This window comes from Corvus hawaiiensis, chromosome 6 (assembly GCF_020740725.1).
Source record: "Corvus hawaiiensis isolate bCorHaw1 chromosome 6, bCorHaw1.pri.cur, whole genome shotgun sequence".
Lineage (NCBI taxonomy): Eukaryota > Metazoa > Chordata > Aves > Passeriformes > Corvidae > Corvus > Corvus hawaiiensis.
In genome coordinates, this window is record NC_063218.1 from 34,433,069 (window position 1) to 34,450,910 (window position 17,842).

At 47.6% G+C, this 17,842-nt stretch overlaps 1 long non-coding RNA gene across 1 annotated transcript in view; it reads right to left on the bottom strand.

Moving 5' to 3' along the window:
• Positions 1-4,660, bottom strand: part of LOC125327814 — a 48,920-nt gene extending 44,260 nt beyond the window's left edge. Inside the window, exon 1 of the long non-coding RNA XR_007204382.1 lies at positions 4,380-4,660. This is a non-coding gene — a long non-coding RNA (uncharacterized LOC125327814). The remainder of the gene's footprint in view (positions 1-4,379) is intronic.
• Positions 4,661-17,842: the final 13,182 nt, after the last annotated feature.

The window sequence follows — 17,842 nt, forward strand, 5'->3', positions numbered from 1 at the left end:
CTCCAGAAACCTATAGCGCCTAGGAAAGCTTGTGTTTCCTTCTTGTTGGTCGGCGGAGACATTGCTGTGATCTTATTGATGACCTCAGTGGGAATCTGACGTCGTCCATCTTGCCACTTTACTCCCAGGAACTGGATCTCTCGGGCAGGTCCCTTGACCTTGCTCTTCTTGATGGCAAAACCAGCTTGCAGGAGAATTTGAATTATTCTCTCTCCTTTCTCAAACACTTCGGTTGCGGTGTTCCCCCACACAATGATGTCATCAATGTACTGCAGATGTTCTGGAGCCTCACTCTTTTCTAGTGCAGTCTGGATCAGTCCATGACAGATGGTGGGACTGTGCTTCCACCCCTGGGGCAGTCGGTTCCAGGTGTACTGCACGCCCCTCCAGGTGAAGGCAAACTGAGGCCTGCACTCTGCTGCCAGAGGAATGGAGAAGAATGCATTGGCAATGTCAATAGTGGCGTACCACTTCGCTGCTTTGGACTCCAGCTTGTACTGGAGCTCCAACATGTCCGGCACAGCAGCGCTCAACGGTGGAGTCACTTCATTCAGGGCACGATAGTCCACAGTCAATCTCCATTCCCCGTCAGACTTGCGCACAGGCCAGATGGGGCTGTTGAAGGGTGAGTGGGTCTTGCTCACCACCCCTTGACTCTCCAGCTCGCGGATCATCTTGTGGATGGGGATCACAGCATCTCGATTTGTCCGATACTGCCGGCGGTGCACTGTCGAGGTGGCAATTGGCACTCGTTGCTCTTCCACTTTCAGGAGCCCAACTGCAGAAGGATTCTCAGATAGTCCGGGCAGGGTGTTCAATTGCCTAATGCCCTCTGCCTCCACAGCAGCAATCCCAAATGCCCACCTGAGTCCTTTTGGGTCTTTGTAGTAGCCATTCCGGAGGAAGTCTATGCCCAGAATACACGGGGCCTCTGGGCCGGTCACAATCGGATGCTTTTGCCACTCCTTCCCAGTCAGGCTCACCTCAGCTTCCAAAAGGGTCAACTGCTGTGATCCCCCGGTCACCCCAGCGATGGATACAGGTTCTGCCCCCACATGTCCCGATGGCATTAAAGTACATTGTGCCCCAGTATCAACCAATGCATCATATTTTTGTGGCTCTGATGTGCCAGGCCATCGGATCCACACCATCCAGAAAACTCGGTTCTCCCGTGCCTCTTCCTGGCTAGAGGCAGGGCCCCTCTAGCCCTGGTTATCATTCTTTCCCTGGGCGTACATGCTTGAGGTACCTTCAAGGGGATCCGACATATCATCCTCCCTTCTGTAATGCCTGGCAGCTCGGTCACGGGAGGCTGAGGCTACCTTCACCTTAGCGGAACCCCCTCGGTTAGTGCCTCCCTCCTTGAGTTCATGCACCCGCGCTGCCAGGGCAGAGGTGGGTTTCCCATCCCACCTTCTCATGTCTTCCCCATGCTCACACAGGAAAAACCACAGCTCAGCTCGTGGGGTGTACCCTCTCTCTCTAGCAGGGGGACGACGGGCTCTGACTTGGGGGCCTGTGACTCGCACTGGTGCCACACTGACCCTCCTCATCTCCTCCCTCATCTCCTCCCTCATCTCCTCCCTCATCTCCTTCATCTCCTCTTTGAGGTCCTGGACCACAGCAGAGACATGAGCTTTCAGCGGGCCATTGATCATGCTGTCATAATGCCTGAGCCTGTTGGCAACAGAGCCCACTGTTTCTCGGGTATTGTCAGCATCAATCGTTGCAATGAAGGTGGTGTATTGTGATGGCCCTAGCCTTGCCAGGTTCCACATCATCTGTCCTGTGCACCTGACCTTATCGGGGTCATTATCATGCTGTCCATCCTTCCCAAAGAGTACCTCTAATATTGCCACCTCTCTTAGCTGTTGGATCCCTTGCTCGAGTGTCTTCCACTGCATTCTATGATGATACTCCTGCATTCTTTCTTTGTGAATGAACCTTTCTCTCACACTCATTAAGAGCCGCTCCCAAAGAGAGAGAGGCCCTGGCTCCCTCACAAATATCTGGTCCACACCTGGGTCCTGGGTCAACGATCCCAGATACCTTGCCTCACCACTATCCAGTTGCACACTTGTGCCCATAAGGTCCCAAACCCGAAGCAGCCAGGTGGTATAAGGCTCACGCCCCCTTCGCACAATGTCGTTTCGCATAGCACGGAGACTGTCGTGCGACAGGGACTCAGTGATGACTTCTGGCTCTGGCTCTCCTGCTGGTTGTGAGGGCCCTGGTTGCCCATCATCATTAACTGGTCGTACTGATTTGGTCTTATACTTCCTCCTTTGCACAGGGGCGACTGCTGCTGGCTGTGGTTGTCCTTGTGGTTCAGCTGAAGCCTGGACGGTTGTAACATCCGTGGGTTCCACTGCTGCACCATCGGACTCACCCTCTTTGGGGCAGGGAGAGGGTTTTTCACTAGCTGAGGAGGTGTATTCCCTTAGCAATTGGCTTATCTCCTGGCGCACCTGGCCCATCTCCTGGCACATCTCCTTGCGCACCTGGCCCATCTCCTGGCATATCCCCTGGCGCACCTGACCCATCTCCTGGCATATCCCCTGGCGCACCTGACCCATCTCTTGGCACATCTCCTGCATCCCTTTTGCCAGTACCCCCACCCAGTTTGGGTAGTCCATTTCTGAGGTGGACTGTTGGGCAGTATCAGTCTGTGGGGCGGGATCTCTAGTGTCTGGGGCTGTGGCAGGCTCTGGCTCTGGGGTAGGATCTCTAGTGTCTGGGGCCGTGTCAGGTTCTGGGGTAGGATCTCTAGTGTCTGGGGCCGTGTCAGTCTCTGGGGCAGGATCAGGCTCTGGGGTAGGAACTCTACTCTCTGGGGCCATGTCAGGTTCTGGGGCAGGATCTCTAGTCTCTGGGGCTGGTGTCCGGGTAGATATCCAAGCCAATCTCAACTTATCCTTGAATGCTAAATAGAGTAGGCCTATCAGCAGCAGATGGTTAGTATTCAGAGGGAATTTAAACCCTTCGAAAATTGATGGGGTGGGCCCAAAGAACTGGTTGAGGGGTTGGGAGAAAACTTCCCCTGGTGTCATTTCCTCACAGAAGGTACCATTGTTAACATAACCCCAAAAACATGTGCTCAGTGTGTGATAGCTGTTTATCCATGTGCCCACATTCCGGAGGAAGTTAAAAACCCATGAATTCCTCACCTTCTCGACCCATAACGCAAGCTGGATAACAGCAATGGTAGCCTTAGTCAGAGGACCCATATTCAAGTAAGGAGCTGCAAAGGGGAAGAATATAGCCACGGCTACATGCCACCCAAACCAGGGTAAACTAGACCACATAGTGCTGCCTAACAAGGTTCCAATATCCAGCACACAAAATAAAGTTATCCAGGAACTGTTATTCCTTTTTCACCTCTATCTCTTAATGCCCTCAGGCCCCACGTTGGGCGCCAAGATCTGTCTCGGTTTTGGAAGACAGATGTCTGCTAAGGAAGGCAGAGGCCCCCCCTTGAAGTGGCAGATATAACCCCTTTTCCCTCCAAGTTATTATATTTTGAAATCAAGAGCCTTTAGGCGAAGATGTGGGAAATAGGAATAACAGTTCTTTACTATATATATATATGTATATAACTAGTCAAACAAAACAACAACAACTATGGCAGTAACAGCAATCACAAACCCAGTCCCAGCCTTCTCGGCTGTCGGGCCCTTTCCCCTCGGGTGCAGTTCCGCTCGCAGCCGGCAGGGGCGCTGGCGGCTCCCGGTGAGCAGGGCAGGTGCGATGGTTCCCCCGCGGCTGCAGGGGGCGCTCCGGAGCGAGCTCGGGAAACCCGCGGCTCTGGTGCCCTGGGATCCCGGGAAGGGATGGAACAAAGGCTTCACAAACCGCTGGGCAGCTGATCCCGGGCTCTCAGGAACAGCAGGCTGAAACGGCAGGCTGGAACGGCAGGGACGGACGCAAATCCCGGGTGGCAGACGAGATGTATCCAGATGGGAGAACCCCACGGAGGCCCAGGCAGGCAGGGTGAGCAGGGCTGCAGCGTAGCGAAAGCTCGAAGCAGCAGCGGGGCAGGGCAGCCACAGCCCGGTCTCCAGCAGGGCAGGGAAAGCGGCTTTTGGGGTCCCGGCGTTGTTTCCAGCAGGAAGAAAGAACGGCCAAAAAGAAAGAAGCAGCAGCTCCTTTCTCTGCAGCTTCTCTCTCCGGACGCTCAGAGCGAACTGACCCCACACCCAGGTGTAGACAAAGGAGTAGCCAGGCCCGCCCCACTCCTCTTTTTGTCTTTCTTAAGTACAGCTATTTGTCCCCTAGCAACATGCATATGGGAGAAAATTCCTTTAACAGGAAAAAAAAACTAAGACTAAACTAAAACCCCAACAACAACATGACTGCAAACCACAGAATTATTTACTCACCTTACAGACTTAGAGAATGTATGACTTGCTCAAGGCCGCTAAAAGCATCACTGGCTGTGCTGTGATCAGGATCTGGTTGTTCCCGGCTCTCAAGCCTACAGGAAAGCCACGGGTTCAGTTAGTGCCAGCTGCCGCTGCACGATCACCATTGGCCTGAGAGGCTGGTTCTGTCCTCTGCCATCACAGGGAAAGCCTCCCTCAGCACCCTCTTGAAAAGCAGAGTAACCTGTACAGAAATATGAGAGGTCTGGAGTACTGCCAAAGTGGCTGTAGGTAACCCAGCAATGAAGTCAGCTGCAGTGAGGCCACCTCGGGCAGACAGGCAGGCAGGTTGCCATCTGCTGTTTGCTAGGCAGCCTGGGGGTGAGGAGAGAGTTCCTGCGAGCACATGGCCCCTACTAAAAAGTACTGCACACCCTTAACCGTGGCAGTGCAAGAGATGTGGAAGCTGATGTTGCATCACTCCCAGCCACCAGACGGGATGGCATGGAGAGGGCATCTCTACAGCTATCTGCTTACAAGCCTGCTGACACAGCTTTAGGCTCTCCTTTAACAAGGAAGTTTCCATCACAACAAGGAAGCTACTGCATTTCAATAAGCTACTTCTAAAAGTAATACATTTCACCCTAGGGAAGAGCAATTTTCCAGCTTCAGTGTTACCAGTTTTGTGCTTTGAAGAGACCTTTGTAACATATAATTTCAATTTTGTTTTAGCTAAGATTTGGATTTTCTTCTTGACAGTGCTGCACTACTGGCCACTCAAACCCTGCTGAACTTGCTTGCAGCCATTTTATCTGGGTATCTTGTAAATATTTGGTAGAGCACTCAGACAGAGAAGTGTTTTTTTGCTCTTACAGTCACATGCCTGGTTCCAGGACCTTTAAGAAGTACAAAAGACTGAAAGCAGGGAAAATTCCACTGAGATGCATTCAAGTCTCCAGGGAGCAACTGTACTCTGTTTAGACTAAGATTTCTCACTGCTGTCTCTCCCTGTTTTAAAAAACATGGAAGGATGGAGAGGGGAGCTGGAGGGTTTCATTACTATAAACACCAGAATGCAGGCACTGTTTTCACTCATTTCTCTCATATTGCAGAGCCATTTGCAGTTGGAGAGGGAGATAAGCTTTTCAATGCTCTCTGCACTACCCGGGAAATTTCCATCAAGTTCTAAAATGTTTTACAAACATTCCATTCTTCTCATGCCCATGAAGCAAGTACAGTTTAAAGACAGGGCTAATGAGACTAAAATAGTTGTGCTTTGCTGAAGTCACATGGGCAGCATGGTAAGAGGACTTGGGTCTTTGAGTCCCAGCTTTCTATCTTACACCATAGACAGCACACATTCTCTCCCTTTCCAAGGCTTGCTGTATTTGTCTTCCTAGGATGTGGTGAAAACATGCTGGCATCACACCTTGAGACAACCTTGGGTTTTCCCCCTTGCTCACAACTGCTGTCCCATGGAATTAAGATATTGAAAAGATCAAAGAGGAATGTGAGGTGGGGAAAAAAGATCAAATCACTGCTCTGTCTGCCTTGGGCATGTTCTGCCTCCACTGCTGCCAGTGGAGTTGGTGTTCTGTTGGGAGCAACCTCAAACATTTTTGTATGTACTTCCATATAACATGCAGGCAGAACTGTGGTAAAAATGCCATAATCAACAAGAGACCTTGGCTGACAAGAAAATTGGACAGATGAGCCAATAAGTACTCCTGTATTGAATATATGTAATTTCATTATCCTTCTGTATGTGACCTGCATTTCTTACTGCTTCTTACTATTAGCATCCTGTAACTACAGCTGCAGCCATCTTTCACCTCTTCAGAACAGATGGATAATCCATCAGCCAGTTCTTCTCCAGTGATATGAGTGAGATTTTTACCAGGGGCATTAATGGTCAGTTGAAAAGGGTTGTTCCCAACAGGGCCAAGCAAAAAGCAGTGTGCACATGAGTCATGAAGTGGAAGACAAGGAAACAAATCTATAGATTTAAAGTTCTAAAATTATTTTTCCCTTAGCTTCCCTTGTTCTCACTGATAGATAACCAAACATGCAAAGCTGGATGTATATTGACAGTGACCAGTGTAAGCAGGACTGAGAGCTTCTCGGACCCACTGTGCAAACAAACCTGAAGGTAGCTACCAAAACCAGATCAGCATGTACCAGCTACTCCAGCCCTTGTAGATGAGAGACATTGGGAGGAAAATCCATCCTCCTGTCACTCCTGTGACCTTATGATATACCCCAGCACTAGAATCTTTGGCCTCTTAATGCTGTTACCTTTTGTGACAAGGCCCCAGCACTGGTCCTTGGGTAGGCTGCTTCTCTAGCACTCTTCCTGCAGAGGATCCAGACTCACTGTAAATGCTGTGCACAGTGCTCATTTCATTCCCTGCTGAAAGGCAGCCAGGCCTGAGGTGGAACATGGCAAGCGCTTCACCGCACCTGGCAACTCCACACAGCTGCTGAAAACAAGCGAGGAAGAAAGCAGTGTACAAATACAGGGGAATTTTCACATAGGCAGGATGTAATTAGCAGAGCTGGAATTTGGCCAGAACACTGGGGTTAGAACACTGGCTTGCAGGTAACACACTGGGATCTTTCATAATTCAAATGCTCAGGATCTCCCGTTTCCATTTTACCTGGAAGATGTCAGAGGACCGTTCCCTATTTAATGGTCATGGGCAGCTCTCAAACATCTGACACAAAGGAAGAAGTGTCTAAATGGTGCTGCACCTGCAGAGCTTCTGTGCCAGCAACTGGCCACCATGAACAACAGCTGAAAGAATCACATCCTGACAGGACTACGGCTGCATTGCTGTAAAACACACCTCCATGCCTTGGGGTTCACTTCACCCCTAACCCTCATTACTCAGTTTTCAGGCCCCAAATCCCTTCCAAACAGAAAGGGATGATGATAAAATTAGGGCAGCATCTTACACATAAAACACAAGAGAGAGAATATTACCATTAGGCACTGCTTCAATCTTATTCTCTGCCATTTGAAATAATACCAGATAGCTATTGGACAACAGAGAATTTAGATGAAGCACTTCCCCCAGTGTAGAGGAGTGAGCTTTTCCAACTGGCCTTGCTGGTAATACATAGAGTGTGAAGAGCTTTTGCCGCCTCCTTCCTTCCAGCAGGGAAATCAGCAAAACATTTTTTTCCACTTCATGATCTCACCTTCTGTATAAGCAATTTTTCTGTTTACTACGAGGATGTTGAACGTCTACAAAAGGTCAGGGAAGTCATTAATAAACCTCACGTGTGTAAAGTCTGCACAGTGTTTCTACCATGATGTGGCCCACAGTCCGAAATATGAATAATTACAAACCTCTAACCCCTTGTCAGTCAGACCTGCAGACGTGTGCAGTCGAAGAGCTGACTTCCTCTGTGTGGTGCAGTGTGCACAAGCAAAACAAGAAGTGTTCCTGCTATCTGAAAAACCATAATCTCTGCATCAGTAAGTCATAAAAAAGGGACCCCTCCTCTGCCTCTGAGAGTTTACCATGCCAGCCTTTGGTTTATTTTGGGGGGTGCAAAGGGGGGTGCTGTTTGTATGCCTAGGCTGCCATGCAAGCCCCCTCTTTGTCAAGTGTTGTTTAATAGAACCATGAACCAAACTGGACGAGAGCAGCTCAGTCAGTGGGACAACAACCCTACAGACAGCCTCCAGTGGCAAAATGCACTGGAGAGAGTAAAGAACGGGCAGCTGCAGGCCACAGGAAATCCAGCACTAATAAATAAAACGTCTTATATCCAGAAAGAGGAAATAAACAGCAGCAGCACAAACTGAGAGGACAGAAGAGAGGAACACAGCATAACTGTGGCATGGGAATCACTGAGTTACAGTGAGCTTATTTTTACAGAACTTTGTCCCTGTTTGTTATGTGTTCAGACTGCAAAATAAGTGGGGGAGTGGGGGAACTGCTCAAAGAGAGGGTCTCTATCAGAAGTTGTCAACAACCACTGTAATTAAGGAAGCAGCCAGAGCACACACAACCAGAGCTGCTGCCAGACTGAAATGAAAGCATTTTTTGTTTTCTACCATGCCAAGTGAGGAGCTGCAGGGACACTGTTTCTAGATGGCCCTACTCCCATCATTCCAAAATTATACACTGTGGGGAAGCAGCAAGTTACTGTTCCTAAGTGTGCTTTCGAAGCCCGTGCCCGCACACCCCATCTGACTGCAGCCACCTGGGAAGGCCAGCCACAAGACAGGTGGGCCCCCAACCACCATGGTGATGATGGAGGTGGCACCAGCTGAGCTCTGCCCCCAGCCAATGGGCTGTTCTGGCACTGGTTGGTTCAGATTGCTGAAGCAGCAACACTGAATTTTCCCCCTCTTGCCCTCAGCCATGGGTTGCACTACGGCCCCACAGCGTTGTCACTGCCAGTAGGAGCTGACACATTCAGAAGAGCCACACCCCACTTTCCTCCTGAGGGCAGCTGTGTTTAGGGGGCTCACTGGTGTCTTGGCAAGGACCTTCATTCATGGCACACCAACAGAGTGCTCTTCTTGCTGCTGACAGCACAGATGGCCTGTGCCCATGCAGTGGCAGGTGCTGGGGAGCAGCATGTGGGCTGGCAGAGCCAAGGGAGTTGGCACAGATCTTCTCAACTGTGGGACATGAGGCTTTCTCTGGTGGCTGTAGAAACTGGTGTGCAGGTTCAGCAAAGGAAAAGAAGTCATTCAGAAATTGCATGCATATTTATGGATTCATTCATTAAGTAGCGTTTGCCTTTCATCCTCCCCCCCTGGGCTCTGTGTGCATTGCTGGCATTCTCTCCCAATCCTATATAATAATTCCCAGGTCTCCGCAAGCCACTGCCTGCCAACGGAGCCCACAGTCAATGGCCCGCCAGCCCGGTCACATGAAAAGTTACATGCAAAGGTTTAATGCTTTCTCCTGACCCCAGCCTGTGTTTCTGTGAATCCCCAGTGTTTTCCTAATCAGGTGCCAGGGAAGCTTTGCACTGAGCAGGGTGCTAAGAAGGTGGCTATTTAGCTGCAGCATTTCCAGAGTCTTTGAGCTCTCTCCTGAGCTGTAAGTACAAGCAGTGGAACCAGGTGAATGTCTGACAAGGCTGCCATTTAGACCTGAAGTTGCTTTCCAACTAAAGGCACATTGCAGTTCCCTCACTTGCTCTATCCCAACTGCTGCACTAACAGTTAATTGCTTCAGCAGGTATGGAAATCACTTCTCAAAGCCTGTATACAAGGTACACAGCTATGGTCCAGTAGAATTTTAACCTTCGCTGGACATTGACAATATGTCTGTTACTAGGGAGTCAAAAAGAAAAGTCCTTCCATTACCTAAATACCGATGATGCAGGTGTTTAGTTCAACACACAACTTGGGAAAGTGGTAACTTCTGCGTTGCCCCTACTTACGACATCAGCAAAAACACATGCTTTTGGAGAATCTCAAATGGAAGTGATCTTTTATTAAATGTGGATGAAAAGTAGAAATACTCAAGGGCTGTTTCTGATATATCAGCAGTTACAGTCGTTTCCTGCTAGGTGTTACGTGAGGGACGGTAGGTATCTCCTGCAGGAAGAGTTCTTGTTCTCCGTCTGATGTTTTCATGTAGGATTTCACACATGGTGGTGTATGATTCATGCTCAGCTTTTGGAAGCATGGGAAGCATGTCTGGTGGTCAGGGCCCAGTGTTCCTCCGAGTTTCATACAGACCACAGAAAGATGAGCCAGTTGCACCTTTGAGCCAAACAGCTGGATAATCAAACTGAGCATTTGATTTCAGTTTTGGTTCTTTTTTTTTGAAGGGGAAGGGTCCAGCTTGTTATGAACTCCAGCCTGTACTTATATTTTTGTGGGTTTAAGTGAAAAGACCAGGCAAAGTTTTAAGTTGCAGTCTGTTTATATTGTTCTGATTTAAGCTCTACCATTATCAATATAACTTTCAAAAACAAACAAAAAAAAGCCCCCAAATTGACAGTGTTTTTCAAATTCTCTGCTTTTCTCATGTATTCAAAAGTGTAAGCCTGTTCTGCTTGGCTGACTGGCTGTTTAATTATTGCTTTACATTATATTGCATTCTTTCATTCTTAACTGTAAGCCATCAAAATCATAAGATCTAGTTCTAGTCTCAGTTACACTCAAACATATCTACTGACAAGTGGTTTGTCTAACTTTGTAGTATATATGGCATTTAACAAACTTTGCTTAAACTGTATATTCCCAACCCAATCCAAAGAGGAGTTGAGAAATCCTGCTTCTCCCAGATGACAGCATGCCTGAATAATACAGGAATTACTTTTCTCACTCAAAAGCATTAGCAAAATGCTTGCATAAATGCTGGGGTTTCAACAGCTGGTGCTGTCTCTTTATTTAAAGGAAAAATTTATTTAACCCTTCAGGAGAGATTCAAGCTACCAGTGGCAATGGAGACAGGTCTGAGCACCCAAATGGTAATGTGTGTAGAAAAAAGTGTAAGTTGGTGATGTATGTGGGTGTAATCAGCTGGCATTGTCCACCCTGCCACATGACAGCCAAGGAGACCAGCAAGGAGAATTTTTCATTTCTGGAAAGTGCAATGAAATGGGGGAGCACAGCGATCTCCAAATTGTCTTTCCTTCTGTGAAGTATTGTCTTCAGGATACTGCTTGACACTCATTCAGTCAAATATTTTGACAATTTGAACAAATAAGCAGGAAATGGTTTTGATTTTTGGCCCCAGTGGGCCATTTGTGAAGAAGAATAAGTAGCGCAGCATCTGCCATGTCTCTTAAATACCCTTGTTTGCCAGAAACATATGCAGCATGTTTCCCAGGCTGTGGAAACAGTTATCATTTCCAGTCCACCAAGTCATCCTTCTCTCTCCACACACCATCCCCAGCCCTGCATCAGGCTGGGGTGAAAGGAAACATCACTCTGAATTACTCTGCTGTTACCTGTTCATGAGGAGAGGGTGCATGTGCACATAACACATAATTCTGTGCACGTTTCTAGAAGAGTTGTGTATGCAATCACTTCACAGTAGAACAAAAGAGGAGCAGCAAGCTGAGGTGGTGCATGCACAGGTACCTGAGAGCCAAACCTGCAGCTCTCTCCATGCTGCTCGGCAGAGCCAGGCCCATCTGTGCGAGCGTGCTGCCGCAGCATACCTCAGGAGCCCTGGGCCAGGGCGCTGTGCTTGGGGAGATGCCAGAGGAGCTTTTGTCTGTGCTTTCACTGTGGGTTTAAGTAGTTCGATTAGCATTTGGGTCAGAGCACATGGACCAGCCCAGGCTGGGGTGGGAGAAGTCACACTGTGAGGCCACACTTGAACGTGGCCACTTTACTGCACCGCCCCGGGTACAAAGCCTACTTGTGTGGGGCACGTCCCGTCGTGCGTCACGCTTTGGTTGTCAGTGGCAGTCATGGGTTGCTGGGGGGTGACACAATAACCTCTTTATGCTTAAAAGAATAGCGGGGGTTATTGCAGGAGACCATTGGAAACAGAGCAGCAAAGAAGTGGTTCGGCTTTTGTCTGTCCCTCAAGGTAAGGTAGTCACTGAGCTGCCTCTGTGCTGGAAGGAGCGTGAGCAAAGCAGCATCGAGGGTTACTGCAGGACTTTGGGTATCTGGATGGGAGAGGACTTAAAGAAACACCCAAGGAAGACCCCATGATATCTCTGTGGTAAAAACATGATAAAACTGCTTATTTAGGGTAGAGTTTTGCAGCAGCTCATTCTGAAGTCTGGGCTGCCACAGCCTTGTCGCCCCCACTGCCTTCAACACAAGAGCAGCCACACAGGGAATCAGCTCAAAGAGCTGATCTGTCTGGAAAGTAAACTGTGTTTTTTAATTACAAATAAAAAGTTTGCTCTACTAGAATATCTCAAAGTTTCATTCAAAGAGAATTGGAAAAATAAAAAGACTAGGAACCGAAAAGGGCCAAAGCAGAAAGAAATTTGAAAAAATACCGATATGGACTATAAAAGTTAGTTAAATCTCTTACTATGTCGATCACTGTCTCCTTTGCCAGCCCCTCAGCCATACACTCCACAAAGCAGTAAGCCTAAATAATTCAGATATGCTAAGCCAAGCTACTCTGAATATGGCCTCTAGCCTAATAAGTCAGAGCCTTATCCAGTTCCCATGAAAAACATCAGGAAAGTTTCCTTCAACACTAATAGATATAAGATTGGATTGCAGAACAACCACATAACTTTTGACCAAAAAGTGAAGTTTTTCTAAAACACCGATAAAATATTCATGCAGGAGAATGTGGAAACTCTGACTGGAGCAGTCACATTGCTAAATATGTTTAAAGCGAGCATAATCGTTTTTGGAACCACACTCATTCTCACTAGTGATGTGTGCTCTAAGGGGAAAATACAAAACAAAGGGTTTTTTTCAAGGAAAAAAGCGCATTTATTATTTCTTTATTATGGATGTACAGAAAGACTCCCCCTCTGCTGCTGGGAAAACCAGTTTCTGCTCAATAAGCAGTAAAGCACATCCTAATTTTTAAAAAGCATTTGTTAGGCAAAAGAGGGCTTTTTTACAATGCTTTCATTTTTTTTGCAGTAGGAGTCTTTCTGTTGATGCCAGCTGCTTTAGTTGTAGGTATTTTCTGGGAGGTGGTGTCTGTCAGTCCCACGTGGGGTGTCCCCTTGGCTATCTCTCATAGCCGCCCTTCTATAAATCACAGCATATTAAAAAAAAGGGGATAATGCTGACATGTGAACTAATCCCCACATCAAAGAGAGCAATTCTCCCTCCTCCAAACACCCACCCCCCTCTTTTGCTGGGAAAAGTCTAACGCCTAGAAGGTGATTTACACAAAACTTCATCCCAGTTGTTAGGAAACCTGCAGTGCTGCTTGCTTGCCAACTGCAGGAGAAACCTGGGAATCAGGGTAACCACAATAGCTAGCCTGCTGCTTCCAGCACTTGGCAGTTCAGGAGAGATAAAAAAATTGGCTTGTTTCAACAAACTTATGTATATGTTGATTGCATGGCAGAATAGGCATGTATATAGACAGATGTAAACGTGACTAGTGATGTGGGTCTGTCTGGGCACGTCTGAGTCTGTATGGGCACATCTGTATCTGCATGTGCCTTCAGGCACTTGTACAGGCACAGGACTGCCTGGCCTAGCACATACAAGACACACTGAAGCACACAGAAATACCTCTCTTTGCTAGGAGAAAAGAGGGACAACGGGGAATATGCATTAAAAACGTAAGCCCATGTAGGCATCCAGTGGCCTAGACATGGAGAGGGCTATCTTAAGCTATGCATTCCAGCTGTAGGCCTGCCTTTGAGCTAACAGCTCAAATGCTGGGAATAGCTGAATAAGGGGAATGCTCTGTCTGAGACAGGATTAAAGCATACACTCACTGCTGCCCTTGCCTTTGCAAATGCTTCCTGTGTACTGGTTAAGCACACAAGATACTTCCAAATAATTGTCTGTCTTTGGAATGCAGCTGAAAGGAGTTAAAAATGCCTCTCTCTGGCTAGGTAACTCTCTTTTCCCAACTTAATGCTGTGCCTGTGATGGGCATACGTCCTTCAGACATACCAACAAAGCATATGTAGCATGGACAAAGACTACACTGATGGTTCTGGATTCATAAACAACAAGCAAAAATACCTGCCCCATATGAAGTTGGCTGTAGTAAAGTGCATTTCTATGAGTGTATGTATGCATGTGAACTAGATACTTCCACCAGCATCGCAGCTTCTGGTTGATTAATTCTGCTTACTTGCTGCTCTCTCCTCCTGCCACCCACATGGGTAGGCAGGGATGCCCTGGGGCCAGCAGGGCCCTCCCTGCCCAGGTCATCCCTTGCCCCAGGCCAGAGGGCCATGAACGTCTCTCCCAATAAGTCAGCATCGCTGTCAAAAGAGGCACATGAGGTTCACTCCCAGTGCAAGAGAGTGAGCTGGAGTGGGGAACAGCTGGATTAACAAAAAAAGCATCCTTTCTGTAGTCCTTAGTTGGCTGTGGTCCAGCTGCACTCACCAAAGCAGTTTGGTGTGATTGCACAAAAGCAGAGGGGAAGAAGCAAGTAGCCAGGAGCAGTGAGACACTCAGGCAGCTCCCATGTCAGTGGCAAGTGCTGGCTTAAAACATTCAGGAAAGTACAGCCTGAGGGAGAGCACCAGGCATGGCAAGAGCCCCACATCTCCCACTCCACTGACAGGAAGGGCAGGGCACATGTGTGAGGGGAAGGCAGACACCAAAAGTTTTGTTGTTCCTGTGCTCCCTCCATGTAGATATGCAGCTCTGCATGTGTCTGTGCTTGTCCCCTGCCCTGTGTCAAGCGGAGAGGATGTGAAAGAAACCCCAGCGTGGTTGAGCCCTCACCTCCAGTACATGGAAAAACAAACACATCCATTCTCTTGTTTATTGATTTAGTTCAGAGTGCTCCTTCCATTACAAAGCCATCTCCCTGCGGGCAACAGGCTAAAACCTATTTGCTTATTACTCTGCAAAAGAAAATGATGGGTGCAATTTTCAAGCACCTCTTCTGTTGATAGACACAGAGATTGAAAGGACAGAGCCCTCCCAGCTACCTCTCAGCTGTGTTTTCTTGTTGGGCATAACTTTGCATGTTTTCTAGCTCAGAAACACATGCCACATGTATCTTTTTCTCCTCTCCTTGAAATATACATGTCTCTATGGGACAGCTTTGTGCTTAGAAAGTGAACCATGTGCTTCATCACAAGTATTTGCACAGAAATGGCAGTGACCACTGAAAGCTGCATCCAGAGCTGCAGTTTGCAGGACACCACATACCCCACACACCCCACTGCACCATCTATAACGAGTCAAAACCCCAGACTCATGAACAAGGGAGAGGTTTCCTCCTGCTGCTCAGGCTGATGGCTGCCCCAGCTTCCATTTAGGATGGTGTGAATACCAAGCCAGCTCTTGGAATTGGCACAGCTAAGTGGGGCTCTGGGTGTGAGATACATCCTTGTTCAAGGCAAACACACAGGAAACATATCACAAGTCTCTTCTAGCCTGTTTTTATTGATGAGATGCCTCCGTTGGCAGTTCCTGGTGCTGACTGGGACAAGTCTGGATAAAAACTGCAAGAGAAGCACCAAAGTTTATCTAGAGCTGGCACCAGCTTTGGTGCTTGGCTGAATTAGCTGTTTCTACCTAGTCCAGAGCTCTTTGTTTGTGCCAACACCACCACCTCTCCTCACCCCCCACACCCAAAATAATCAAACTAGTCTCAACACCTTTTTTTGTCAGGTTAAATCACTTCTTTGCCAGCTGGTCTTTTAGATGGCAACTCTTCTGACTGGCCTTTTAGGTGGCTAGCACTTCACACTCCTCACAAATCCAAGCCAACTGCATTAAAAAGTGAATTTACATTGCAGGGCTGTGGGGGGGAGGGTACCCCAGGCAATGTCAAAGAAAAAGCGGATCAAAAAGAGCTGCTAGTATTGGATACGTGGGCTGTCTTTTCAGCTGCTTTGGGCAACGGTTCTTTCAGCATAAGAAAAGCTCAAAAGAATTCAGTTAATCTGTTGTTAAACAGGGTCTGTGATGGGAGACTGGTCTGTCATCGTCCAGGCAGGGAACCGAGCCTGTCTGTAATGGCTGGGAGCTCCTTTGCCCTTTCCCAGCATTTCATATCCATAGTGGCAGTGAATTCATGGACTGGCACCTTGCTGGCCTGGCACGGACTGTCTCTCAGCCTTGTAATGCCAGGACCCCTTTCTTCTGGCTGCTCTCAGGAGAAGCAGCAGCTCACAGCACATGCACTACATAGCACAGCACACCTGAAGGCTGCAGCAGCCAAAAATCTCTCTTCGTAACTCTCCTGCTTCACGTGAGCATGGAAGTGCCTTGCAGGGCACTGGTGATGGCTAACCTGCTGCTGGTGGTGATTTCAAAGAGCTAGGAGGCCAACTTAAGTCTTGAAGCAAGAGCTTGGGCATGACTTTCAGTTATAAGTCTGAATATAGAGATGTAAGAGCAGCCTGACCCACGCTAAGGTGTGGCCCCCGTGTTGTCCCACAGCCTCAGTGCTCAGTGCCACAGAGCAACTCTGAATGTTAAATAGAGATGATGAGCAGCCCATGGGCTTGCCAGCTTACACTTAATTTACCACGTGAGGAATATCACATGCATACTGCTTCCACCTAAAATGAATCCCCTCCTTCCAGTTGGGAAAAAGGAGGTCTTTTATATTCCTCAGAGTGGAGGATCCCATAGATCCCTACAGAATAAAACAGCTATTCTTTTTAAGATTTAAAGACACTACTTCTTTTTTGTTCATGTATCACATTTCGATGTCTTCTAAACAAGAGGGAGCTTAATGCTTTTGTGTAACCTTGAACTGGCTAGTACACGACTTTTATTGCTTCATCCTTGAGCTGCCATGAGCTACATTATGTTCTACTGTGAACAGAACGTCCTGCTTAGGATTGTCTGGCACATGCTTTGGTTGCAACAGCTTCCTATTGCTTTCTTTGGCCTGCATGTATATGTAGTTGTATGCATGCATACATGTATGTATAGGTATGTGTCCATTTCTAATTATGAAATGACACAATGAAAATTTCCAATTCTGAAAATTTTTATTTCATTTCCTTCCTTCTCCACTGCTTTTCAGCTAAGCACACTGGCTGTGTGTTCTAAGGAACAGGATACTTCCCCTCTGCGACCCATTTCTAAGGTCTCCCAGGCAGGATTCAGTATGAGGGTGTCAGCAGCTGCTACAAGAGCTATTTGAATGTCTCTGCACGTAGTGGGCAGTGAAGTGCTGATCTCGGGCAGCGGTGCTAGGAACGTTGGGGTTTGTTTAATATTCACTTGGGATCTTCCTAAAAAGTCAATGTACCTCCCTACGGTTTTGTGGACTGGCTGAGCATTACCATGCAGTTGTTTCAGCTTTTATTTTAGTGCATGAGCAGCACTGTCCTGTGAAATGGAGCTTTCTGGGGTTTTTTTAACGGCAGACTGTAATTTGATTTTAAATTATGTACTGCCAAGCCTTTCACAAGTGAATCGAACACACATGCATTTTCTCCATAACAAATTTGACTGTCTGGAGGAACAAAGGCTGGTAATTAAGCTCACAGCAGTTGATAAGGACAGGGCCTAGGCAAGGCCAAAAGCCTCAACAAGTTAGAGCCTTAATTTCTGGGTACTTACCAAAACCAAACCCTTGACTGGGTGCAGCTTGCTCATTCTGAATAATCTGCCTCTTTGATTCCCTGGGGAGGCTGCTGGGCTATCCTGTGGGAAGTCAGCACCTCAGTATGACAGGGAGGAATGCCAAACAAGCAGACACCACTCCAGGGTAACCAGCTATGCCAAGTCAAATGCATAATTCAGCAAGATTATGGTTAAATATGGGAGATCTATTTCTCTCCAGCCAATGCATGAGTTCCCAGCACCTTTTGTACTTTGAAATACCATTAATTAATATTTATCAGATGTAAAATGTGACACTAGCTACTTGGTACAATATGCCTTTAAGCATTGT